The sequence below is a fragment of the Macaca nemestrina genome, chromosome X, assembly GCF_043159975.1.
Source record: "Macaca nemestrina isolate mMacNem1 chromosome X, mMacNem.hap1, whole genome shotgun sequence".
Classification (NCBI taxonomy): domain Eukaryota; kingdom Metazoa; phylum Chordata; class Mammalia; order Primates; family Cercopithecidae; genus Macaca; species Macaca nemestrina.
This window is the reverse complement of record NC_092145.1, coordinates 49,709,021-49,735,927: the sequence shown is the minus strand read 5'-3', so window position 1 is coordinate 49,735,927 and position 26,907 is coordinate 49,709,021. Positions and strand designations below refer to the sequence as shown.

Here is a 26,907-nt window from a genome sequence, read left to right as displayed (position 1 = left end):
AGAGAAACTGTCAATCCACTTAACTGACAACTTTAGATTAAAATTATCATTTGATTTCCTTAATCTTTCTTTGTACTGAGTTGTGTTGGGTGACATGTAGGTATATACCTGTCTTGCTAAAAGAACCTACAGATCCATTTGATTCTAGCAAGAACCCATCAAATGCCAGAGGCTCCTCACTGCCTACAAAAAAATTCTTAATTCATCAGCCTCACACTCAAGGTTCTTAATCCTGACATGAACCTTTGTCTGCTATTTTGATTCCTCAGAATGTGTCCTCCTTTCTAACTAAACTGTCCCCATCATGTTATGCTTATCCTAAAATCCACTGCTTGCTCAGATGCTTTCTATTACCTGAAAATTACCATCCTCTCCAATTATCCAATCTTCTCTCTCTTCATTTTACTGCAATTATTATCATTGTCATCATAGATACTACTTGTTGGTCGCTGATCACGTTAAGACACTGTGATAAGCCTTCAAATTCACTTGCTTCTCTTTTCTTCCATTACCTGCTAACCTCTACAACAATAAAAGATTTTTAAAATGGGAAATTAAAATTAAAAGTTACATGCCAATCTCCCAATATTTCAATTCAGACAACAACCTGTTAACTAAAACAATTGAACTCATGGACATGGAGAATGGAAGATTGGTTACCAGAGGCTGAGAATTGTAGTGCGAGGGTTGGAAAGGAGGTAAGGATGGTTGATAAGTACCAAAAAATAGAATGAATAAGGCCTACTGTTTGATAAAACAATACGGTGAATATAGGAATATAGTCAATAATAATTTAACTATACATTTTAAAGTAACTTACAGAGTGTAATTGGATTATTTGTAACTCAAAGGATAAGTGTGTAAGGGGATGGATACCTCATTTTCCATGATGTACTTATTTCACATTGCATGCCTGTATAAAAACATCTCATTTATTCCATAAATTTAGGTACCTCCTATGTACCCACAAAAATAAAAAAAAAAATGTATAAAAGCCAAGACAAGAAAACCTGATAACTGCAATGATAAAGGAAGGGTGCTTTCAGATATACCATGTTGATGCCAGTGGTCTAATTCCTTTATCAACAAAATATCACTTTTAGAAGGACTAAAAAGCAAAATGAAGAGTGATACAATTGCGACACTTTCTACTGTCTGATTCATGCTTTTTCAAATATCCAGGTTTATGGCTAAAATGTTAAGTGAATTCTCTTCATCAAAAATGTGCTTTACTTGTAGTCTGACATTCAAGTAATACAGATAATTGCAAAATAGGCTAAGACTGTTTATAACATTTTTGCAGCTGAACAAGTCCATTGGAACGTAAGAAGAGCAACATATTACAGAGCATCGTAAGCCAAAAGTCACTAAATAATTGGCAATACAGAAAACAATTTCAGAAATAGAAGATAAATGATTACTTTGTAATTAAAGAAATTATATATGTATACAGAATGAGATGGGTTGGGATGAGATGGGATGGGGTGTTGTATGGTGGGAGAGATGGGGTGCCCCATAAGTTTCCACTGTCACAGACCAAAGATTGGTACTTTGTGCCTGGGTCCTGATTTAGAGCCCAAATAGATTTTTGTTTCCAGTGCATAAAAGTGATACTTGGACACTTTTTAGGAACAGATCAGTGTATGACCTAATATCACTTATGTTAGGCTTACAGCAGAAAGAAACATCCAAAGTTTTAAAGTACCAAATGAAAAGGTGTCAGCCAGCATGGCCATATTGAAGAAACTTCACTCTCAGAACCACAAGAGGATTTTCCACCATTTCAACCAAATCTAAAATTTCTTAAAAAATGCACATTTCTCTGGGGCTTCTGCCTACCCTTGCTCCAGGAATTGTCTGTCAATGGGATAAGTGGGAAGAGCAGGAAGGGAGAGTTAAACTGGAGAGTGATCTCTACCTAGGTCTCACAGACTTTCCAAATTCATTTTCTTTCAGCCCAAATTCTGATGACAGGAAAACAAGTTGATGTGTTTCTGAAAGCCATAGTGGTGTGTTCTGAAAAGCAAAGAAGGGAAATTATTCTAAAATAGGAAGTCAATAAATGCCAGAAACATGACTTTGGTTGCAGTATTGAAATGGAGCTTACTTATTTGCAGAAAAGCAAATTAAATAAGATGTTTTTAGCCTGTTTGGTAATAGATATTGGTACACAAGCAATGGAGGACTAGAAAGGAGGGCTGAGGACTTTTAAATATTAAATTTAAAATATTCTGACCGAAAATAGTCAAATGGGACCATATTTGATATAGTTTTGAAGTGAGTTCTACATATGCATACACCCATTATTTGTAGTATCTTTGTTTTGGAGTAGATACATGAAAGGAAAATAATCACCATTGCATAATAGCAAGTCTTCATATCACAACCTGTTTGGTTATCTTTGTTTACTACTATTCAACAAAAAAGACAGAACATACTTATTGAGCACCTATTTTGTGAGAAGTACTATATTAGGTGCTCTAGGAGACCCAAAATAACTGAGATACAGATTATATCCTTCCAAATAATGTATTGTCCAGTAGTTATATCATTTTTTAATGCACACTTTACCTTTGTTTTATTTTCCTGCAAAGCAGAGACCATACGCCCTAACCAGTCACTCATTTGGGTTCCTGTTAAGAAGTGGTATGGTTTCTGGAGGACTTTATGGCAATATCTTTAGCTTGAGAGGTCTTTTGATTCTCTTCTCTCTTTTCACAGGGTGTAAAATTGACAAATTTTCCAAAGAATATCACAGATTCCTCTGTCTCTCAAATCAAGGGTCCTGGTTTTAGCTGCACAAGAAGCACATATTCTCCATTCTAAAGAAAGCAAAAACTCATTGTTCAGAATATTGTTTATTCTACTTCTGACTTTCTCTAGACTCATGGATCACACATAGGCTACATATAACTGTCCATTAATATCTTTGACCATGACAAACTATTTTAGATTTCTTTTTTACCTTTGTAAATAGAGTTCATTTCCTCCATGTCACATTTATAGGCCCTACACAATCTATGATCACACTACTATTATGATTCTGACTCTGACTACTCCTATTACTACTACTACATACACACACATAAACACATACCCTGTACACTCATGCTATTCCTGAAAAAAGCATAAAGATATATAGTGGTAGAATGATGTTATCTGTAATGTCAAAATAAAAAATTGAGGACATCCCTATATATTCCTAGCCATCTGTAATTTATTATGAGTCTGTCATTTAGAAACTTATTCTAAATTCTTCTTGAACCTAATTGTATTTGTACTTTCAGCCAGTTCCATCAGTTGGAATATCAAACTCTGTGTGTCTACTACCTAGACACACAGAGTTTGTCTCTGTGTGGGAAGTATAAGTGTTCTGTTTAACTTTCATAACATTATTTCTAAGGAAATTCCTCTCTTTGGGATGTCTCAGATAATTTAGTGACCAATTTTGTGTTTTCTCATCCATCTGTACCTTGATATTGTGAACATGTACCTTACTCAGAGCTATACTTTCGTAGACTTGAGAGGTATGTCTTACTTTGCTTCTATTTCCCACTAGAGAGTTCAGCATGTAGTGGTATACTAAAAGACTTGAATCAACATAGTCATTATCATCATTCTTCTTTTGTTGAGATGGAGTTTTGCCCTTGTTGCCCAGGCTGAAGTACAATGGCACGATCTTGGCTCACTGCAACCTCCACCTCCCGATTCAAGTGATTCTTGTGCCTCAGCCTCCCGACTACCTGGGATTACAGGCACCCACCTCCATACCTGGCTAAGTTTTTTGTATTTTTAGTAGAGATGTGGTTTCACCATGTTGGCCAGACTGGTTTTGAACTCTTGACCTCAGGTGATCCACCCACCTCGGCCTCCCAAATTGCTGGGATTACAGGCATAAGCCACCGAAACCGGCCTATCATCATTAATCCAGTGACCTGTTATAGTGGCCATCTATCATGTTTGGAAGCACCAAATAAAAAAAAAATTGACTTTCTAAAATCTACTTAAATAGATTACAGTCTGATTAGTAAGGTTATTATAACATGGCTGACCGACCAGACCTTAGAATATTAGACCCATCCTTCTCACAGAAAGCTGCACAGACTAAGAAGTTAGAAAAAAAAAATCATTAACTCACCCATTCTCCAGTTACACACAGTTCAGCATGGAGAGAGTGATTCCATTTGTTTAGGGGAAAGTAAGGGAAGAGAACAAGAGTTTCTGCTTGGTGATCCAGGGAAATGCCCAAGACCACCAAAGCAATACCTCCACGAGTCAGCAAGAGCCACAGCATACCTGGGCTTTGGGTGCCCCCTAAAGCAGATATGACTATAGTGACAAAAGTCTTGCATTGCAACACCCACATCCTTTAAATGCCTGGAAAACCTTCTCAAGAAGAGTAGGCACATATAAGCTAAGATTGCAAACACTAAAATAAATAACTCTTTAATACGCAGACACTGACTAACATCCACAAGCATCAAGAACCCCCAGAGGATAGGCACAGTGGCTCATGCCTGTAATCCCAGCACTTTGGGAGGCCAAAGCACGTAGATCACTTGAGGCCAGGAGTTCAAGACCAGACTGACCAACAGGGTGAAACCCCGTCTGTACTAAAAATACAAAAAATTGGCCAGGTGTGATGCCTCATGCCTGTAGCCCCAGCACTTTGGGAGGCAGGCAGATCATGAGGTCAGGAGTTCGAGACCGGCCTGGCCAGCATGGTGAAACCCCATCTGTACTAAAAATACAAAAAAAAAAAAAAAAAAAATTAGCCAGGCATGGTGGTGCGTGCCTTTAGTCCCAGCTACTTGGGAGGCTGAGGCAGGAGAATTGCTTGAACCCAGCAGGCGGAGGTTTCAGTGAGCCGAGATTGCACCATTGCACTCCTGCCTGGGTGACAGAGCAAGACTCTGTCTCAAAAAAAAAAAAATTAGCTAGGTGTGGTGGCACGTGCCTATAGTCTCAGCTACTTGGGTGGCTGAGGCGTGGGAATCACATGAACCTGGTAGGTAGAGGTTGCAGTGAGCTGAGATCATGCCATTGTACTCCAGCCAGGGCAACAGAGTGAGACTCTTTCTCAAAAAACAAAACAAACAAAAAAACAAAACACAAAACAAAACAAAACAACAACAAAAAACCCCCACCAACACCACCGGGGAACACATAAACTCAACAAATGCACTAAATAAGGCACCAAAGACCAATCCAGGAGAGACATAGATAGAGACCTTTCAGACAGAGAATTCAAAATAACTATTTTGAGGAAGCTCAACAAAATCCAAGATAACACAGAGAAGGAATGCAGAGTCCTATCAGATAAACATAACAAAGAGATTGAAGTAATTAAAAAGAATAAAAAATATTCTGGAGCTGAAAAATGTAATTGACGTACTGAAGAATGCATCACATTCTCTTAACAGCAGAATTGATCAAGCAGAAGACAGATTTAGTGAGCTTGAAGACAGGCTATTTGAAAATAAATACTCAAAGGAGACAAAGGAAAAGAATAAAAAACAATGAAGCATGCTTGCAAGATGTAGACAATATCCTCAAAGGGTAAATCTAAGAGTTTTTGGCCTTAAAGAGGAAAGAGAGAGAGATATTGGGGTAGAAAGTTTATTCAAAGATTTAATGACAGAGAACTTCCCAAACCTAGAAGAAGATATAAATATCCAATTACAAAAAGGTTATGGAACACCAGGTAGATTGAACCCAAAGAAGACACTTTAAGGCATTTGGGAGTTAATCAAACTCCCAAAGGTCAAGGATGAGGAAAGGATCCTAAAAGCAGCAAGAGAAAAGAAATAACATGTAAAAGAGCTGCAATATGTTCTGGAATCAGATTCTCAGTGGAAATCTTACAGGCCAGGAGAGAGTGGTATGATATATTTCAAGTGCTAAAGAAAAAAACTGTTTCCTAGAATAGTATATCTAGTGCAAATGTCCTTCAAACATGAAGGATAAATACTTTCCCAAACAAAAGCTGAGGGATTTCATCACCACCAGACCTATCCTACAAGAAATGCTAAAGAGAGTTATTTAATCTGAAAGGAAAGGACATTAATAAGCAATAAAAAATCATCTGAGGGTACAAAACTCACTGCTAATAGTAAGTAACCAGAAAAACATAGAATATTACAACACTGGAATTATGGTATGTTAACTACTCATATCTTGAGTAGAAAGATTAAAAGATGAAGAAATAGAAAATAATAACTATAACAACTTTCCAAGACATAGTACAATAAGATATAAATAGAAATTTTAAAAAGTTAAGAAGCAGGGGGACAAAGTTAAAGTGTAGAGTTTTTAGTAATTTTCATTTTGCATGTTTGTTTATGCAACTTGTGTTAAATTATTATCAGTTTTAAATAACAGGTTATAAGATATCATTTGCAGACTCATGGTAACCTCAAATCAAAACAACATAAAACAGATATATAAAAAATAAAAAGCAATAAATGAAAACATATCACTGAAGAAAATTGCCTTCACTAAAAGGAAGACAGGAAGGAAGGAAAAAAGGAAGAGAAGACCACAAAACAATAAAAAGACAAATAACAAAATGGCAGGAATAAATCCTTACTTATCAATAATAACATTGAATGTAAATGAACTAAACTCTCCAATCAAAAGAGGTTCAGTGGTTGGATAGATTAAAAAAAAAAAACAAAAAAACAAAAAAACAAAAAAAAACAAGATCCAGTGATATATTGCCTAGAAGAAACACACTTTACCTATAAAAACACACAAAGGCTGAAAATAAAGGGATGGAAAAAGATATTTCATGTCAATGGAAAAAGCAGGAATAGCTATCCTTATATCAGAAATAATAGATTTCAAGAAAAATTGTAAGAAGAGACAAAGAAGATCATTATATAATAATAAAGGAGTCAATTCAGCAAGAGGATATAACAATTATAAATATATAAGAACCCAACACTGGAACTCCCAGATATGCAAAGCAAATATTACTAGAGATAAAGAGAGATACAGCCTAATGCAATAGTATCTGGAGACTTCAACACATCACTGTCAGCATTGGACAGGCCTTCCAGAGAGAAAATCAACAAAGAAACGTTGAATTTAATCTGTACTACAGACCAAATGAGCTTACTGGATATTTACAGAACATTTCATCCAATGGCTGCAGAACACAATTTATTATCTGCAGCACATAGACCATTCTCGAGGATAGACCATATGTTCAGCCAAAAAACAAGTCTTAAAACATTCAAAAAAGTTGAAATTATATTCTGAACCTTCTCTGACCACAATGGGATAAAACTATAAATTAATAACAAGAGGAATTTGGGGAACTATAAAAATACATGGAGGCCAGTCTCAGAATCTCAAATATTATAGTTGTCTAATACTTATCAGTTTCTAATTTTTGTCAGCTGATTCATAGAGCAGCTTACTACTTTCAAAAGAGGAACAGTTTGAAAGCCATTCTGCATTCTTTTTCTACTTCCCAGTTGACACTGGAGTTGCTGCAGAGGGTTCCCTTTAAAAGTAGTTTAAAAGTATTCCATAAAATAAATGCAATATTTTTCATCTTTTCTTTCTTTTATTCGCTAAAGATATGGACTTACTTTCAAAGTCTGTTTTCTTCTTTACTGCAAAGTAGATTTGGCAGTCCTGTGCTAGATTCATTCCATTACAAACTTCAGATAAAAGGGCAGCAATAGAAATAGATTATTAAATCACTAGCCAGTTGTCTAATTACACTGTGAAATCAAAAGCATACCTCCTTTATTGTCACTTACAGAAACTTTCCCTATCTCAGCAAAATCTTCAATCAGTGTTTAGCTCTCATTCCTTTTCTTCTACACTCTTCCTACTTTATCTTCCACCAAAGCCAGAATTTTCACTGCTCTCATGCTTTTTTTCCCCTGTACATCAGAAGTTCTTCCAGTGATACATACAGAATGCTCATGCTTGTGAGTGGGAATAGCATATGAAAAGCTCTGTTAGCATGACATCTCTTTATGAGCTGATTCCACATCTTAGACAGAACTCTCAGAATCTCCCTTTGTAAAATCTTAGATTTTTACACTGACCTTTATGTTATATGGCTTGCGTTTTGTGTACCTGATCTCTTATTGGATGTGTGACTAATGTGAGTATCATCAACTGATACAAGGAAAGATGCCCAGAATAAACAAGTTGACCATGGTAGTGCTTTTGAAAAATATGCACACATTATTTGAAACTCCTCCCCTCAAGAGGTGGAGACTAGTTCCCCTCTCTTAGAGTGTGGGCTGATCTTAATGCACTTCTAACAAGTAGAGTAAAGCAAAGGCAGGTGTGTGTCACCTTGGCGATTCGATCATAAAAGGTACTGTGTCTTCCTCCTCACCGGCTCTCTCTTAGGTTGTTCAAGCTGAGGGAAATTTATAGCCATGTCATGAGGACATTTAGGTATCCTATGGAGAAGTCTACCATGGTGAGAAACTGAGGCTTCCTGCTAACAGCCATGTAAGTGAGCCATCTTGAAGTGGATCCTGAAGACCTAGTTAAGACTTCAACCTCCTAAGAGATACTGAACAGAACCAGCTAGCCATACACAAATATCTGACAAACAGAAACTGAAGTAATAAATGTTGATTATTTTAAGTCACTATGTTTTAGGCTATTTTATTACATAGAAATAGGTAACAGTATATTCATAGGTTTTAACAATTAGCCTATCACATCTCTCAAAAATGGTAAAGGGGATTCTCTATATGATACTTACCTATACAATTGACTCTTAAACAACATGTGTTTGAACTCTGTTGGTTCACTTACATGTGAGTTTTCTCCACAAATACATCAGAAAATTTTTGGAGATTTGTGACAATTTGTAAAAACTAGGAGATGAATTGCTTAACCTAGAAATATCAAAACAATAAGAAAAAGTTGTGTCATGGATGCACAAAATATATGTACATCCTAGTCTACTTTATCATTTACACAAATATAATATACAAAAGTATATTATGAAAAGTTAAAGACCCTGTATCAAAAAAGTTTAAATTTATCAAAACTTATACAAACACAGACCATACATGGTGCCATTCCCAGTTGAGAGAAATGTAAACAAATGTAAAGATGCAGTATCAAATTATAACTGCATAAAATTAACTGTAGTGTGTACTATACTACTGTAATAATTTTGCAGCTACCTCCTGTTATTGCAGTGAGCTCAGGTATTGCTAGTACCACTTAAAATGCTGTGTGCTGCTAATCATCTTCATGTGAGCAATTCCTCTCTCCCGTAAATTGAGTATCACAGAAAAAAAGGGATCTCTGGTGTTATTTATGTAGTTTTCATTGATTTTAGTGCAATACCATAAGCTTTGGATAATACCATGAGAACCCATATAAATTGCCACGAGTGATGCTGGAAGTGTCCCCAAGAAGCAGAAAAAAGTCTTGACATGACAGGCAAAAGCTGAATTGCTTGTTATGTACCATAGATTGAGGTCTGCAGCTGCAGTTGCCTGCCGTTTGAAGGTAAAATAATCCAGCTTGAAGATTATTGTAAAAAAAAGAGAGAGAAAAGAATTTGTGAAGCCATTGCTGCAGTTCCACAACCAGATGCAAAAATGTTGCACTTTTTGAAAAATACCTTTTTATTTAGTATTGAAAATGAAGCTTTTAGATAAGTGCAGGATTGCTCTAAGAAAGGCATACCTATAAACTCTAACACGATTTAAGCAAAAGTCAAGTCAATATATGACAACTTAATATGAAGCATACAAAGTTGAAGAATTTAATGCCAGCGAAGGATGGTTTGATAATTTTAGAAAGAGGTTTGGCTTTAAAAATGTCAAGATAACAGGAGAAGCAGCTTTTGACAACCAAGAGGCAGCACAAGTTTCCAGATGCCATTAAGAAAATCATTGAGGAGAAAGGATATCTTCCTCAACAGGTTTTTAATGCAAGTGAAAGTGCCATATTCTGGGGAAAAAATGCCACAAAGAACATTTGTTGGTAAGGAAGAGAGGCAAGCACCAGGATTAAAGGCAGGAAGAGACAGGCGAATTCTACTCTTTTGTGTAAATGCAGTCAGGTTTATGATAGGATTGCTCCTATTTATAAAACTGGTAACCCCTGAGCCTTGAAAGGAAAAGATAAATACCAGTTGCCAGTCTGTTGATTGTACAACAAGAAGACCTGGACAATCAATGAAAATCCTTTTTCTGGATTGGCTCCATCAATGCTGAAGTCAAGAAGCACCTTGTCAGTAAGAGACTGCCTTTAAAGTTCTTTTGATATTGGACAATGCCCCTGACCACCAGATGCCCCTGTGAGTTCAACACCACTGGCATCAGAGTGGTCTACTTTCTCCAAAACAGAATATCTCTAATCTAGCCTCTGGATCAGAGGGCCATAACAACCTTTAAGGCTCATTACATACAATACTCTGTGGAAGAGATTGTCAATGCTATGGAAGAAAACCTCCTCAACAGAGAGAGCATCAGGGAAATCTGGAAGGATCACACCATTAAAGATGCTGTCTTTGTTATAGAAAAAAACCATGAAAACAATCAAGCCCAAACCAATAAACTCCTGCTAGAGAAAACTGTGTCCAGATATTGTGCATGACTTCACAGGATTTATGAGAGAGCCAATCAAGGAAATGATGAACAAGAGAATACATTTTCTCTTTCTTATGATTTTCTTAATAACATTTTTTCTGTAGCTTAAATTATCAGAATACAGTATATAATGCATGTAGCATATAAAATATGTGCTAACTGATTATGTATGCTACTGATAAGGGACCAGTCAACAGTAGGCTATTAGAAGTAAGTTTTGGGTGAATCAAATTATATGCGGATTTCTACCTGCATGTGTGTGGAGCGGGGGCAGTGGGGATTAGCGGCCCTAACCCCTGCATTGTTCAAGGGCCAACCGTAGTTGATAAATAATCAGTCAAGTCATCAAGCATAGTGGATTTTCATACGTTCACCCTTGTCTTGAATAGTTATAGCCCAAGGAGCTCAGCCTTACATAAAAGGAAATTTTATGAGCCTTTATTTTATGTGTATGTGTGTGTGTGTGTGTGTGTAATTTAAGCCACCTTAACAAAGCATCATATTGTACTTTTTTTCCTCCTATCATTTGGGAGAACGAAAAGCCAACGTACAAGAGAAAACCTGTTACATTTTTATGGATGGAATTTTAAAACACTTGACCTTTTGAAAACTATATTCACGATAATATTATTTAACATTACTTGTTTTTCTGAAAAAGACAAATAAGATGTTTTCTTTCATTTTGACAGATTAGAAGATATTAAATTTCACGGTAAATTGTTTACTGAGTGACTGAAATAAAATATTAATTCACCAGCTGAGTATGTGTTTATTGAACTGGATTTTTTTTTTTTTTGTCCTTTTAATGGTTTTTCGAAACGGGTTTTTGTTTTTTGGTTTTTTTTTTTGCTGTTTTGAGCACACTTGAAGCACAAAATACAGAAATTTTTACTTTCCCCAACTCAAAAACTAATAAAAAACCCACTTAGCTTTATGATTCATTTCAAATCATTTTAAAATTATCTAACATTATTTTAATAGCAAGCTGCAGCTCACAATTAGTTGATCTCTTTGTGATCTTTACCATGTTTTCAACAATATTTAAATAAAAATAAGATTACTTATTTTTGTGAATTATGTGGATTCCAAAATAAGTTAGAGTAAAAAGCAGGGTGGGTGTTTCTTAACCTTGTACAAAAAAGCAATGAAAGATTTCCCACGTTGATTATTTCCCATTCAGTACGCTTTCTGGGATTCATTGGTTCAAGTTTTCTCTGTCTTCTGCACATGTGCTTCATGTCCCCAAAGGATGTGAAAGGGGTAAATATTTTATATTACTTATTTATAGAAAATCCTGGCTTGTCCCACCCACAATTTCACCCTGGTACCCCATAGTCAAATACCTGAGATTTCATTTCTTAGAAGATAAACTCAAGCATCACATTGTCCTGGTCTTGCTGCATTCTTCTCTTCTTTTTCCACCCAAAGCAATTTTTCTAATTAATTTTTAAATGTTGAAATGACCATTTTACAATCCCATGCAGGTGTAATAGATAATTCAGAAAATCCCATATACTCTTTACCCAGTTTTCCCCAGTGGTAAACTCTTCTAGAACTACAGTGTAATCTGACAACCAAGATACTAACATTGATACAGTATAACACAGAACAGTTCTATCCTGACAGAAATCCTTCATGTTGCACTTTTATAGTAACACCCATTTCCCTCCCACCACTATCCCCTATTTAACTCCTGGTAACCACTAAACTTCTCTCCATTTCTGTAATTATGTTATTTTGAGAATGTTAAATTTGTTTATTTTTCTAAAACTTTTACAGTGTTACATTTTACATTTGAGTCCTCAATCCATTTTGAATAATTTTTATTGTATAACTTGTGAGGCTTAGTTCAGGGTTCATTATTTTTTGCCTATGGATGTCCAGTTTTTCTAGCACCATTTGTTGAAAAGCCTATCTTTCCTCCATTGAAGTACTTTTATATTTTTGTAAAAAAATCAGCTGGGAATATTTGTGTGACTCTATTTTTGTGTTTCCTGTTCACACACACACACACACAAACACACACACATATATATATATCTCCACCAGAGCACACAGTCTTGATGACTATAGCTATATAATAAATCTTGAAATCAAATGGAATGATTTTTCCTACCTTTTTTTCGCAATATTGTTTTAGCTATTCTAAGTTCTTTGACTTTTCATATAAATTTAGTGTAATCTTGTCTATATCTAAAAAAAAAAAAAAACTAACTGGAATGTTGATAGTAATGCATTAAACCTTTATAACAATTTGGAGTAAATTGACATCTTTACTATGATGAGTCTTCCAATTCACAAACACACTGTGTCTCTCTAGTTATTTAGATCCTTTTTGATTCATTTATTCAGTGTTCCATATTTTTGGCATACAAGTCCAGCACATGTTTTGTTAATTTACACCTAAGTACTTTATTTTTTCAATGATTGTAAATGACACTATATTTAAAATATTTTTGGGTGTGTGTGTATATATATTATATATATAGAGAGAGATATATACCCATACATATATACTATATATAAAAAAAATATATTTATTTATTCATTTATTTATTTATTTATTTGAGACAGAGTTTTTGCTCTTTCACCCAGGCTGGAGTGCAATGGTGCAATCTTGGTTCACTGCAACCTCCGCCTCCCAGGTTCAAGCAATCCTCCTGCCTCAGCCTCCTGAGTAGCTGGGATTACAGGCACCCACCACCACGACCTGCTAATTTTTGTATTTTTAGTAGAGATGGTGTTTCGCCATGTGGGCCAGGCTGGTCTCAAACACCTGACCTCAGGTGATCCACCAGCCTTGGCCTCCCAAAGGGTTAGGATCAAATGCATGAGCCACCACGCCTGGCTGGTTTTTATATTTTTAATTAGTGTCTATGAATTGATTTCTTAGTTTATAGAAACACAGTTGATTCTTGTATGCTTATATTATATCCTGAAACATTGCTAAACTCTCTTATTAGTTCTAGGAGTTGTTTTTTTTTTATTTTTTTATAGATTCCCTAGGATTTTCAACATAGACATCATGTCATCTGGAAATAGGGGCAGTTTTATTTCTTTCTCTCCAGTTTGCATGTCTTTTATTCTATTGTTTTGCTTTATTGCACTGGCTAGAACTTCCAACAGTGTATTGACTAAGAGCAGTGATTTTCAGCTGTTGATAAGGGGTCATTTGCTCTGTCTGCTTTCAAAAATTTGTCTTTGTGTTTAGTTTCTGGAAGTTTAAACATATTGTGTCTTAGTATGGATTTCTTTGTGTTTACCCTGTTAGAGGTTCACCCAACTTTTTAAATCTATAGGTTTATATTTATACCATATATGGAATATTTTAGGCATTATTTATTTGAGTACCAACATCTTTTCCTTTTCTCCCCAGGACTCCAATGTCTTGAATGTTGAACCTTTTGTTGTAGTCACATAGGTCCTAGACTATCCATTTTTTTTTTCTAGTCTATTTTCTCTCTACTGTCCAGAATGAGTAATTACTATTCTATTTTCAATTCAATGGTTTATTTCATCTTTCCCCTCCATTCTGTTTTTGAGCCCATCTATTGAGCTTTCTATTTCAATTATTGTACTTTTTAATTCTGGAATTTTCATTTGGTTCTTTATATTTCTAATTCTTTGCTGGGACTTTCTATTACTATACTGAGGCTTCCTATTTTTAAACTTGATTCATGTATCTTCATAATTGTTTGCTGAAGTTTTTTATTACCACTGTTTAAATAATTGCCACATAATTTTAATATCTCTGTCATCTTGGTGTTGGTATCCATTACCTTTGTTCATTTATTTTGAGATTTTCCTATTTTCGGAATAACTACTAGCTTCCAATTTAAACCTAGACGTTTTGTACTATGTTCTTATTTAAACCTTCTATTTTAGCTGGCTTTCTCTAATACTGCTCCATCAGGGAAAATAGGGGAATTAGCTCATTGTTACTAGGTGAAGGTAGAAGCCCAGGTTCCTTATTCAGCTTTCACTGACACCCAAAGTGAGAGTCTCCTAACTACTTCTACATAGGTGAGAGTTCCAGGTTCTTCCATGGTCTCCACTGATACCTTAGTGGAGGTGGCTTTATTATTACTTGGCAATTGTGAAAGGCCTCCTCCGACAGAACCCCTGTGGGGAGTAGAGGGATGTCTCATTACAGTTGAGTCGGGGTAGAAGTCCAGACTTCTCACATGGTGTCTCACACAGATACTGCAAAAGGGCAAGAAGAATGTGATTCTCATTAACAACAAGCGGGGATTAAAGTCTTAGCTTTCTATTTGGCCATCTCTGATACCATCCCAATGGCGTGCTAGACAACTTGTTACAGCATCCTAATAGTGAATGTCTAGGCTCTCCAATTATCCTTTGCTGGCATGGGCAGGGGTGGTACCATATTTTTTTTCTGTGATGTTTGGTTGGACTATAATAATTATTGTCCAAAAGTTTTCTATCTTTCTAGGCTTCCCCTTTTTTAGCCTTTTAGATAGGAAGAGCAGGTCTTTGTTGGGCTTTTTATGTCTGCGACTATTGCTATTTCTGGGTTTCTGGCTTATTCAGCAACAAGTCTGGTGTATATGAGACACAAAGAAGACCCAGGGACCTAACCACTGTGTCATTCCTTGTGTCCTGTAGTCCTTAGCCCATCTGCCTTCTTCTCCCTGTTTATCAGCATCATCTTATGTTTGCTTTATACATAATATCCAGATAGCTTAGTTGTACCTCGTGGGAAAAAATAGGAGAAATTATAGCAACTCTATCTTCCTAGAAGCATAAGGCTTTATTTTTAGTTTTAGTTTCAGTTCTGGGGTACATATGCAGTATGCGAAGGTTTGTAACATAGGTAAACGTGTGCCATGATGGTTTGCTGGACCTATCAACCCATCACCTAGTTATTAAGCCCAACATGCATTAGCTATTTTTCCTAATACTCTCCCTCCCCCCACCCCACCCGCTGACAGGCCCCAGTGTGTTGTTTGCCTCCCTGTGTCCATGTGTACCCATTGTTCTGCTGCTACTCATAAATGAGAACATTTGGTGTTTGGTTTTCTGTTCCTGCATTAGTTTGCTGAGAATTATGGCTTCCAGCTTCATCCATGTCCCTGCAAAGGACATGATCTCATTACTTTTTATGACTGCATAGTATTCCACAGTATATATGTACCACATTTTCTTTATCCAGTCTACCATTGATGGACATTTGGGTTGACTTCATGTCTTTGCTATTGTGAATAGTGCTGCAATAAACATACACATGCACGTATCTTTGTATAGAATCATTTATATTTCTTTGGGTATCTACCCACTAATGGGATTGCTGGGTCAAATTTCTCGTTCTAGATCTTTGAGGAATTGCCACACCGTCTTCCACAATGGTGGAACTAATTTATATTACCAACAACAGTGTAAAAGTGTTCCTCTTTCTCTGCAACCTCGCCAGCATCTGTTGTTTCTTGACTTTTTAATAATGGCCGTTCTGACAGGTATAAGATGGTATCTCATTGTGGTTGTGATTTGTATTTCTCTAATGACCAGTGATATTGATCTTTTTTTTCATATGTTTGTTGACTGCATGAATGTCTTCTTTTCAGAAGTGTCTGTTCATGTTCTTTGCCTGTTTTTTAATGGGGTCGTTTGTTTTTACCTCATAAATTTGTTTGAGTTCCTTGTAGATTCTGGATATTAGACCTTTGTCAAATGGATAAATTGAAAAAATTTTCTCCCACTCTGTAGGTTGCCTGTTCGTTCTAATGATAGTTTCTTTTTCTGTGCAGAACTCATTAGTTTAATTAGATCCCATTTATCAATTTTTGCTTTTATTGCAATTGCTTATGGTTATTTCATCATGACATCTTTGCCCATGTCTATGTCCTGAATGTTATCGCATAGATTTTCTTCTAGGGTTTTTATAGTTTTGAGTTTTACATTTAAGTCTTTAATCCATCTTGAGTTAATTTTTTAATAAAGTATGAGGAAGGAGTCCAGTCTCAATTTTGAGCAAATGGATAGCCAGTTCTCCCACACTATTTATTAAATGAGGGATTATTTCCCCATTGCTTCTTTTTGTGACATTTGTCAAAGATCAGATGGTTGTAGATGTGCAATCTTATTTCTGAGTTCTCTATTCTGTTCCATTGGTCTGTCTGTTTTTGTACCATTACCATGCTGTTTTGGTTATTGTAGCCTTACGGTTTAGTTTAAAGTCTGGTAGCGTGATGCCTCCAGCATTGTTCCTTTTGCTTAGGATTGTCATGGCCATATGGGCTCTTTTTGGTTCCATAAAAAATTTGAAATAGTTTTTTTTTTTAATTCTGTGAAGAATGTCAATGGTAGTTTAATGGGAATAACATTGAATCTATAAATTACTTTGGGCAGTATGGTCATTTTCATGATATTGGTTCTTCCTTTCCATGAGCATGGAATATTTTCTCATTTGTTTGTATCCTCTCTGGTTTCCTTGAGCAGTGGTTTGTAGTTCTCCTTGAAAACGAACTTCACTTCCCTTGTTAGCTGTATTCCTAGGTATTTTATTCTTTTTGTAGCAATTGTGAATGTGGGTTCATTCATGATTTGGCTCTCTGCTTGCCTGTTGTTGGTGTATCTGAATGCTTGTGACTTCTGCACATTGATTTTGTATCCTGAGAATTTGCTGAAGTTGCTTATCAGCTTAAGAAGCTTTGGGGCTGAGATGATGGGGTTTTCTAGATATAGGATCATGTCACCTGAAAACAAAGACATTTGGATTTCCCCCCTTCCTATACGAATACCCTTTATTTATTTCTCTTGCCTGGTTGCCCTGGCCAGAACTTCCAATACTATGTTGAATAGGAGTGGTTAGAGAGAGCATCTTTGTCTTGTGCCAGTTTTCAAGGGGAATGCTTCCAGCTTTTGCCCATTCAATATAATATTGGCTGTGGGTTTGTCATAAATGGCTCTTATGATTTTGAGGTATGTTCCTTCAATACCTAGTTTACTGAGAGTTTTTGACATGAAGGGATGTTCAATTTTATTGAAGGCCTTTTCTGCATCTATTGAGATAATCATGTGGTTTTTGTCTTCAGATCTATTTATGTGATGAATTACATTTATTGATTTGCATATGTTGAACAAGACTTGCATCCTGGGAATGAAGCCAACTTGATCGTGGTGGATAAGTTGCATGATGTGCTGCTGGATTTGGTTTGCCGCATTTTATTGAGAATTTTTGCATCAATATTCATCAGGGATATTGGCCTGAAGTTTTCTTTTTTTGTTGTATCTCTGCCAGGTTTTGGTATCAGGATGATGCTGGCCTCATATAAAGAGTTAGAGAGGGGTCCTTCTTTTTCAATTATTTGGAATAGTTTCAGAAAAAATGGTACCAACTCCTCTTTATATTTCTGATAGAATTCAGCTGTAAATCCAACTGGTCTTGTACTTTCTTTGGTTGGTAAGCTATTTATGATTGCCTTAATTTTGGAACTTATTATTGGTCTATTGAGGGATTCAACCTCTTCCTGGTTCAGTCTTGGGAGGGTGTATGTGTCCAGGAATTATCTGTTTTCTTTAGATTTTCTACTTTATTTGCATAGATCTGTTTATAGTATTATCTGATGGTTGTTTATATTTCTGTGGGTCAGTGGTGATGTCCACTTATTCATTTTTTATTGTGTCTGTTTGATTATTCTCTCTTTTCTTCTTTATTAGTCTAGCTAAAAATATGGAACACTTCATGAATTTGCGTGACATCCTTGTGCAGGGGCCATGCTAATCTTCTCCGTATTGTACCAATTTTAGTATATGTGCTATCAAAGCGAGCACAGCATAAGGCTTCTAAAACCATTTTTAAAAATAAAAATTGTGTCCAGCTGGGTACCTCTTCCACTGGTAGAAAGTAATGAGCTCACTTAAGATCACTGAAACATCACAGGAAAGACTAGAGCTCATTCACAGTAGCTTCCATCTCATCGTAGTTTGATGCAGTCTGTTGGTAATGATAAATATTTTTCTAGACACAATTTCTCTTGATTGGTTAGCTGAAAGGCAGGAAAGCTTTCCAGTCTCTCTATGTGGACTGAGCTGATTATGAAGAGACCACAGAAAACTTATCTTTTCCTTGATGGCATCAGACTCAATAGAATCCACTTAGGGACCGTACACAGGAAAGCAAGATGGGGCTAACTAAAGTAATGTAGGAAAAAAGTATTCTCTTGTACCTGATGATCCCCCTTTGGCAAAGGGGAATCTCTGTCACTTAAATATCTATGTCTCTAAAGGAACCTGCTAAAGGTTACTGCTAAATACTGGGAAATTGGTTTTACCATTAGATTTTGCTTGATACTACATTGCAGGGGCTGCTTCCCAAGGCACAAAAGTGTTAGATAAATGTCTTCCTCAATAATTACATAGTAACAACTGAATGTGTAACTACATGACACCTTGTCAAAACTCAATAATAATTACATAGTACTTTCGTTTTCCTCAACTAGTGCTATTATATCAGAGAAACAGGTATACTAAATCATAATGCTTTAGTGATGACATATTTATTTACTAAATCATCAGGTATGACATGAAATTTCTTCTTAAGTTATATTTAACAAGATACATAGTAATTTCATTATTTTCTGCTGTTTGCTATGTGAAGTAAACCTCCAAAGTTTTAAAGTTTCAAGTGTCCCTTGTGGTTGTTATTGTTCTTGTTTTTGCCAGATCAAAGAAAATGTCACCTGTTCTAGCAGTTGCTGAGAAATTGACCCTCTTTGCATGAAATGTAAGCACTGGATCCCATAGGACAAGTAAAACTTCTTTAACTTGATGATTTTATTCAATAAGTCTCTATACTGCACATTCTAAAGCTCACACTACTTTGCTCATTCTGTGTTACTTAAACTTCTGTAATTTCCTCTACTCCTAATCACCAGGCTGTATAGAACAAACAAAGATAAATACTTGCATTAAGTTGCAGACAACTTTAACAATCTGATTTTACAAAAGTCAGAAAGTAATTGTTTTTCCTGGTGATCCTTATTTGAAATGAAGCAGTTCAATGGCAGGCAAAGATTATTTTGGTGGAAGAAGGGGCTGTCCTGTGCTGTTTAGTAGTACACCACTGACCTTTACCAGCTAAATGTCAGTAGCATTTCCCACCAGTTGTCACAACCGAAAATGGCTCCAGACATTACCAAATGTACCCTAGGGGGCCAAAATTGTCCCTAGTATGTATACTCTAAAAAAAGATTAAATGGAAGTTAAATAACGTTCTGATGGAGATTGCAGTATAGTCAAATTCTACCACATATTAGCCCATTAATGAAGTGAAGCTATTCCAGAAGAACATTTCCTGAGAAGAAAGCTGTATCCCCTGCCCATTTGTAGTTAAGTGCCAATAGGGAGTTTATGTCACCTCCTGAAGGCCCAATTATTTGCCTGATATCAAAAGTATGGTTACATTATCCTGTGCCTAGAAACTAAAACCAAGAGATGTTGGTAAATGTATAGGGAATAGAGGTGAATAATTAAAAAAGAGAAAAAACATAAATAATACATAAATATTAGTCTGTAAGATTCAGTACTGACATAACATGTGAGTAACACATGAGCAATAAACTTTTTAAAAAGTCTTGTGAGTACATTGTAGGTGTATATATTGTGGGGTACATGAGATGTTTTGATACAGGCATGCAATGGCTAATAATCAAATCATCAAAAATGGGGTATTCATCCCCTCAAGCATTTTTCCTTTGTGTTACAAACAATCCAGTTATACTCATTTAGTCATTTTAACTGTACAATAAATTATTTTTACTTGTAATCACCCTGTTGTGTTATCAAATACTAGGCCTTATTTATTCTTTCTAACTATTTTTTGTATCCATTAACCATCCCCATCCCCCACAACCCCCATTACCCTTCCTAGCCTCTGTAAACCACTCTTCTACTCAGATGAACCGTACATTTAATGGAATATGTACACACTCACCTTGCATTTTAGAGAAGACCTGGAGCTCATAGCTGTTCTTTAGATTATGAAGTCTATTGCAACTGATTTTTTTTTGTCTTTTCCTGACTTCTGAATAGTTGATACTAGGAGTCAATAGGGTAATAGCCAAAGTTTAAGATCAAAAGCCTCTGATACTTGAAATTGCAACCCCCACCCAATCCCTGTGGAGAGTCCTAAGGAGATACCAGGTCTTATCAGAGAGCAACAACTCTCTTGTCTTTCTTTGGCAAACTAGAGATTAAAAAAGGCTAATTTATATTGCATATAACTAAAATATATTATAATTTTCTATAACAAGCTGAAGCATTAGTTTTAAAATATGTATGCACAATCAAGAAAAAATGGTGCATAAGTGAAAAAGGCAAGGTACTATTTGGTTAGGGGATGGATTACAGCCTCCAAATATGTCAAGGAATGGCTTGCAGAAAAGTTCCTCTCTTGTTTTATACTATCATGTGATAGGCAAAGTCATTTCTTAATTACTCTTCACAGCTTCTAATCCCCTAGACTTGTTTACTATATGGAATCATAATGAAAGATGCAAGAACAACAAGCTATGACACTATAATGACACTTGAGGCTGTACTTAAGTTATAATCCAAGTTATATGTCATGGCAGATCAAGCACTTCTTTTGTAAATACTTTTTGTTAAATCATAAAGTTCCATACTAGGGGGAACATAATTAACTCTATGATCTAAACTCAGAAAGATAACCAGGAATTAAATATCCTGTTGAAAGTTTATTTTCAGAACAAGGTAAAATCATGACTTTCATACAGACACAAAAATTGATTAAAGATTTATTTTATTCATATGGTATGAGGGAACCAGGCCAATATTATAACTGGTTCAAAATAAAATTCAAAAGAGTTAAAATTTGTATGGAGTAGAGGAACATTGACAAATGGAGACAAAACTGGTTTTTCCAAGGTGAAGTGGAGGAGCCAAATGTCCAACAGACAGAGTAGAATTTATGTATCAGTTACCTTCAACTTACAAGGAGTTGCAAAATAATTCAGACAAGGAACAATGAACAATGAACAGAACAATGATTTTGCTTAAATCAGGCCTAAAGGATACACTAGAGATGATGTATCATTTCCCACAGAAACATCAATTTTTACTAAAATTCCCCTCCTTTTTGATCAAAAAAGCCTGAAAATTATCTTGATCAAAAAATAAAACATATCATTAGACTGGATCTAATTATTTATGAAGGTGCAGCAAGTGTGTTAATTTGCCATATGGACATTCTTAAGTTTATTTTGATGGACGTTTTCATAAAGAATCTCAGATTGGACTTTTAAAAGCTCCTTATTACGTGTTGACCTGAGACTAGGAAACAAGGATTTTGCCAATAGTACCTACAAATATGGGTGAATTTCTTTCTTTCTTTTTTTCTTTTTTATTTTTTTTTTTTTTGAGACAGAGTCTCACTCTGTCACCCAGGCTGGAGTGCAGTGGTATGATCTCGGCTCACTGCAACCTCCACCTCCCAGGTTCAAGCGATTCTCCTCCTCAGCCTCCCAAGTAACTGGGACTACAGGCACCCACCACCATGCCTGGTTAATTTTTTCTATTTTTAGTAGTGACACAGTTTCACCATGTTAGCCAGGATGGTCTAGATCTCCTGACCTCATGATCCGCCTGCCTCGTCCTCCCAAAGTGTTGGGATTATAGGCGTGAATCACCACACCTGGCCAGAATTTCTTTCTTTTTAAGGTTTTCAAAACATCCTAAAGTCCTTGACTTGCCAGAAAGCGACCTTCCTTACTCATCTGTAAGTCTGAGAACCCTGGAAGCCAGGTACCATTCCAGTTTTCCCAAGTTTACTTTGTAAGCATTGGCTTTATAAAGTCAGCTTTGGTGCTTTAAAAGTATCTGTTCATATCTAATTGAACAAGCATAATTTTCACATATAACATCCTAGGCAAGTCCTTGGTTCTATAACAGATGTTTCCAATTACTCTCCAATAAAAGGAGAATAAATTCTTACTGCAACTATGCAAATCACTACATTGCTAGGAAAATAAAAATATTCAATAAGAGTTTCTGAATTCTGAAGGGGTCAACAAGGAGAATAAAATACCATTTATAAATATTTCATTTCAGTTTATAAAAGCAGAGTCTACTAAATTATTACGAGTTATAGTGTAAAGGTACAAAAGTGTGATACCTTTCCTCACCAATCATAAGGGTAACAGGCAAGACTCCTATAACAAAAGATAGGTTAACAAGAGACAAGCATGACAAATTTATTTAATCAAAATTGTACATGACACAGGAGCCTTCAGAAATGAGGACCCCCAAACCTAGAGGAAGCTGCCTATATACTTAGGTTCAATAAAGAATGTATAGCCATGTAGAAATGTGATTAGACAAAAGAGTATGACCTAATGGTAATAGATTGAGTGGGGGGATCCAGGAAGGCCTATCTGTTCAGAGACCGGTTGATCTCTCTGTGTAGCAGTCCTTCTTCCTCAGTATGAGACATGACCCCTCTGGAATGAAGGTCTTCAAGGAAAAGGGGAGCAGGGAGAGAGTTACCTTTCTAGGTTTAATGGCTTGCTTTTGGGGAAAGGGTTTCTAGTTTTTATGACCCTCTTTGGAGAAGAGGAATTCTGGTTTCCATGACTTGCTTTGTGGGAGAATGAGGAGGAGGAGACAGGAGAATGTAAGAAGATCAGAAAGACCTTGTTTCTGAGGCCTTTCTAGTTTCCTTCAGTTCAAAGTACTCAGTATGCCAAGGTGTCATACTTTGTGGTATCATGTTCTGAGCCCCAACAGTAGTGTAAAAGACAAAGGACTTCCTTATACATCTTGAAAATGAAACATTAAAACATCAACAATATTCTTTAAAAATTTACATCATGGGCCAGGCACAGTGGTGCGTGCCTGTAATCCTAGGACTTTGGGAGGCCAAGGCAGGTGGATCACCTGAGGTCAAGAGTTCAAGACCAGCCTGGCCAACATGGCGAAACCCTCTCTCTACTAAAAATACAAAAATTAGCTGGGTGTGTTGGCAGGTGCCTATAATCCCAACTACTCGAGAGGCTGAGGCAGGAGAATTGCTTGAACCCAGGGGCAGAGGTTTCAGTGAGCCGAGATGGCACCATTTTACTCCAGCCTGGGTGAAAGAGCAAAACTCTGTCTCAAAGAAAAAAAATTACATCATAGCATTCAGTCTTATATAATTATTCTTGCTCCATAAGATCTTGTATTAGCAGAAGCTGATACCCAAAAGTACATGTCATAATCCTTTTCCATGTGGCTCTGAGACAGTCATCCTTTTTTAATGATGAAGCACTGAGGACTGTAGTTGATTGCATATGCTTTCAAGAAAGGATCAGAGTAAAACAAACAAACAAAAATATCTAGGACAAAAGACTATGGTTAGTTATTACTAATAGCTTTCAAAAGTGAAAGGTCTAATGAGCATTTGTTGTAAGAAAAATGCAGCTGACAATAAAATTTGGTTGTTTCTTTGACATGCAAAACAGGATAGTTAAGGCTGTCGAAAAAAGTTTTAGACAAAATAATTATAAACAGTGATTAAATCTATTATTAAAGAAGATAGCAAACATTACATCTAAATTATAAAAATAGATGAATATATCCTTTACAGAGAAAAAATCTTGAGATATAACATTCAAGTCTGACATAATATGTAATAAATATACTAAACATATATTAAGAATATGTATCAAGAATATATCAATATTAAGTAAAAAGATTCAGTAAGTATGGAATACATCACAAACATCTGTATATTAATAAAACTCCATAGTTAAGTGATGTGAATTCCTATTTGAAATTTAGTGGCCTAGAAGATGCCATTTTCAATTTAAAGAAGCAAAGTTATAACCAAGTTAATGTTTTTTAAAATAACTGAAATTATGACTGGTAACACTATACTGCTGTCATTTAATATCAGGCAAAACACCCCTAGCACTCTAATAAATTAAAATATATATCATGGACAGCAAGGGCTTTGACAAGTTTCTTGAAAGTTCCCAAACAGTATAGCGTTTCTGAAACATTTATGCTAATAATATTTTACCCACACAAATTTAACTTAGAGAAAGCTGAGCGTCTTTTCTGATTTGAAAACTGTTCTTATAGAACTCATCAACAGTAACATATCAATAAACCTAATTATTTTTAGCACCTCTCATTTTACTAGGTGAAGGAAAAAATCTTTGTGCCATTGCACAGGGCCTAAAAAGGTAATTTTAGTTGTAAAAGATAAGGTGAAAGCTTTATTTTATTTTTTTTATATGCAGGATTAGATTTGGGGAAGGGAAAAATAAAAAAAGTCATGGTATTTCAACATTTAAGATACAAATTGGATCATAGGTGCCTGAGAAATAATACTTGGTTATTTATTTCAAAATGACAATAAAACATTAAAAGAAAACTTAGAAGACAACATGGTTGTAATGAATGTTTGTTTTTGTGAGGAAACTTTGTTTTCTTGAATGACCAAGGACATTATACAGACAACATAAACCATAGAATCTTATTGTGGTATAACACAAATCTTTATTATGTAAGCAGATTAATGGAAAACAACAACAACAACTGCAACAATAAAAAATAGCCTTTCTTATAGTAAGTGAAGGCAGTGAACCAAGGAGATAGGCCTATCAATTTAAGCAAACTCCACTAAGATTTTTAACACAGTTCATAACTTTTCAAACTCAGGTATTATAAAGCAAGGGAAGTAAACTGTATGACCACCTTTTGTCTATCATTATGCTGCTTCATATTCTGGAATAAACTGACACTTTACTATAGGACCCATAGCAGGATGTCCACAAGGTCAGAATTAATTTCATAACATTATTAGTAACATTCAATGTGTTCATTGTTGCTATCTTTGAATTCATCAATAAGTGTGCAACTTAAAAATTCCCCAGTTTCAATTTCCAATATAGTAAGTATCAATAGTTAGAATCTACAAAAAAAAAGCTCTATGGGGTCCTCAATAAGTTTTAAAAACACAAAGAGATTTGAAGAGTTAAAAAAAAATAAAAAAACAAAAAAACAAACAAACAAACAAAAAAAACTCCTTTAGGAAGAAACTACTCCTTTCCATGGAAAATAAAAATACATCAAACACAGTTGTAATTCTCTGAAACTATTACTCCTACATAGTCTCATTCACATATATTAATTTTAACTTTTAACCAAAGCAATTTCTACTTCACAGAATAAACTTCCTCGCAGTCCATCCTTGCAATCTAGCAGAGCTCATGAATACACATAATACAACTTTCTACAGTCATACTTTATATGATTTCTCAAAGTTGCAAAATGAACATGTTCATTAACAGACCCAAATATAACATCTCTCTGTAGCATATATAAATAGAAGCAAAAGCATATAAGCTTAATATTATGATTAGTAATCAATATTTTGGCATTCTATCCTACTTAGAAATGATCTAGATATCCAATGACTATCTATTAATTAACCCAAAAGGATATCAACTGGGGTTGGCATTCCAAGATGGCCAAATACGAACAGCTCCAGTCTACAGCTCCCAGCGAGACTGACATAGAAGATGAGTGGTTTCTGCATTTCCAACTGAGGTACCTGGTTCATCTCACTGGGACTGGTTGGGCAGTGGGTGCAGCCCATGGTGGGTGAGCTGAAGCAGGGTGGGGCATGGCCTCACCCGGGAAGCACAAGGGGTTGGGGGATTTCCCTTTCCTAGCCAAGGGAAGCTGTGACAGACTACCTGGAAAAACAAGACACTGCCACCCAAATACTGAGCTTTTCCCAAGTTCTTAGCAACCGACAGACAAGGAGATTCTCTCCTGTACCTGGCTCGGTGGGTCCCATACCCACAGAGCCTTGCTCACTGCTAGTGCAGCAGTCTGAGTTTTAATTGCGAGGCAGCAGCCTGGCTGGGGGAGGAGCATCCACTATTGCTGAGGCATGAGTAGGTGAACAAAGCAGCCAGGAAGCTCGAACTGGGTGGAGCCCACTGCAGCTCAACAAGGCCTACTGCCTGTAGACTCCACCTCTGTGGGCAGGGCATAGCTGAACAAAAGGCAGCACACAACTTCTGCAGACTTAAACGTCCCTCTCTGACAGCTCTGAAGAGAGCACTGGTTTTCCCAGCATAGCATTTGTGCTCTGAAAACAGACAGACTGCCTCCTCAAGTGGGTCCCTGACCTCCGTGTAGCCTAACTGGGAGACACCTCCCAGTAGGGGCCAACAGACACCTCATATAGGTGGCTACCCCTCTGGGACAAAGCTTCCAGAGGAAGGATCAGGCATCAATATTTGCTGTTCTGCACCCTCCACTGGTGATACCCAGGCAAACAGGA

At 36.1% G+C, this 26,907-nt stretch overlaps 1 protein-coding gene and 1 non-coding gene across 3 annotated transcripts in view; one reads left to right on the top strand and one right to left on the bottom strand.

Annotated features, from left to right (window-relative positions):
- The window catches only part of LOC105499700 (interleukin 1 receptor accessory protein like 2), a 1,280,649-nt gene that overhangs the window by 1,161,953 nt on the left and 91,789 nt on the right, over window positions 1-26,907 (top strand). The gene's annotated exons all lie outside the window — the stretch shown is intronic.
- Window positions 18,277-18,383, bottom strand: LOC112423301 (U6 spliceosomal RNA). Its single transcript, XR_003013725.1, has one exon. It is a non-coding gene; the product is annotated as a U6 spliceosomal RNA (small nuclear RNA).